Below are 2,062 nucleotides of genomic sequence, written 5' to 3' on the forward strand. Positions count from 1 at the left end.
TAGGTGGGTGCCACCCCCCCCACCCCCCCCCCGGGCACTGGAGCTCCAAGGGGGGGGACACTGAAGGTCTAAAGGGCTGACAAAGTGCCTGCCCGCAGCGGGGACCCGACAAAAGGGTTTTGCTCATCCTTCCCCTGTCACCAACCCTGGTGTCCCCACGCTGCACCAACCCGGGAGCAAAGCCACCCTGCCACGATTGCACTGTCCCTCCTCGCCCAGAGACCCAGTCGGGGCTGGCGGTCCCGACCTCCTGCTTGTAAGGGCTCCTTCTCCTCCAGCACTGTGAAGGGAGGCTCAGAAACACCCCTGCCCACTCCCCTGCGGGCCCTTCGCCTCCGTCCGGGCACGCAGCGGGTGCTGCCCACCCTGGGTGCACCGACTGCCTCCCCGGCTGGCCCCAGCACCCCCATCTGCCAAGACCCACCGCAGCCCCGGAGAGGGGACATCACCGCATCCACAACTCCAGAGCTACAAGTGCATCTTCTTGGCATATCAGCTCCCTGCCCAGCACTCAGCTCCCTCACGGGTGATGCTGAAGAGCAGTCGCAAGGTGGGTGAGCACCCCAGTCCCCCCACAAGCTGCCACCGAGGTCCTGGGGGATGTCCCCAGCACAGCTACGGCTTTGACATCTCGCTTGCCTCGAGCATCACCAACTTTTCGCCGAGGAAGGACCGCAAGGCGAGCTGGTGCACAGCACCAGTGCCATCCTCACCTATGGACTTCCCCTTCGCCTCCGGATTCAGCCAGAAACTCTTTCCTGAAGGCAGAAGGTGATTTTTCCTCCTCTCCTTAAGGAGATAAGCAAGACTTGTAAATAATACCCTGTCGTTTTACTAATTGCTCGATGTTTCTACGTGTGACGTGGGGTGACGGTGCCTGCCCCGGCCCCTCTGCTCTTCCTCACAGCTTTTCCGCCTGCAAGGCGAGCTTTCATTTTGCAGCTGAAGCCTTCGGTCTCACCTCGTTTCTGGCCTTAAAGACTTCATGGGGAGGCAGGGAAAACACGCACATCCCCAAAATCACTGCAGCAGGTCCATGAGAAACTTGGGACCATGGAAGGATTTGGGCATTCCCGGCGGAGGTGCTGGGTGTCGAGAAGGAGAGCTCGGTGCTTTCCGAGGGATTGGAGCCTGCGTCAATGGGATTCGAGCACCCAGATCCTTCAAAAGCTTTTGGGAATTTTGCCCCCTGTGCTTTGGCTGATAAAGCAGCACAGGCTGAATCTGGATCTCTGGGATGGGATATTCGCCACCTCCTGCCCTCGTGTAGCAAAAGAGCAAAGGTCCCTTCGGAGGAACAACCCCTGCAACACTTCAGCCCTCGGCTGCCGATGCCAAACCCCTTGATGAGAAACACTCGGCTCTGACAGGGCTGCCAGGGTCCTGAACCTCTCCCATCACTAAAATCCAAGGAAACTGCCCCAAATTTGCAACCCCACTTGCAGTGGGTGACTCCGGCATGCAAACCCCCGGCTGGGGTACAGGCTCCTCGCAGCACGAGCCAGGCCGAGCCATCCACAGGGATGCTTTGGGATGAATTTAAACATTGGTTATCATCAGATTGTGCCCATCAGTCCCTTTTTTTGGGGGGGTGAAATGACTCAGATACAGACTAAGGGCAACTGGAATAAAGTGCCCAGATCAAAAGCAAAACAAACTGCCCGATTCAGCCTGACAAGCCAACCCGGCCGTCCCTTGCCAGCTGGAAATTGCTTTTCTTCAGGACAATATTGCCACGGTCTCAGGTTTCAATTGCCAGAGTAAAGGGATTTCCTCAGGGCTGAGGAATGGGAGACGAACTCAGCATCCAAAGAGAAGCCGGGGGATGCCTCAAATCCCTGGTCGCAGGAAATAAAAATAAAAAAATAAAATAAGGAGGGAAAACCAAGCCAAAGTTAGCGCTCATTGGTACGTTTTGTGTCCTTTTCTAACGTTTCTGTTGTACAAACCACATGTGTTTCTCCACTCACCCCTCTGTAATGCCAGTGCCGATTTATTAGGAAGTTTTACGGTGAAGAAATAGCTGTCGTAGAAGGAGTTTGGGGGGTTTGCGGGTGGGGTG

Source organism: Cariama cristata, unplaced genomic scaffold, assembly GCF_000690535.1.
Source record: "Cariama cristata isolate BGI_N322 unplaced genomic scaffold, ASM69053v1 scaffold28931, whole genome shotgun sequence".
Taxonomy (NCBI): Eukaryota; Metazoa; Chordata; class Aves; order Cariamiformes; family Cariamidae; genus Cariama; species Cariama cristata.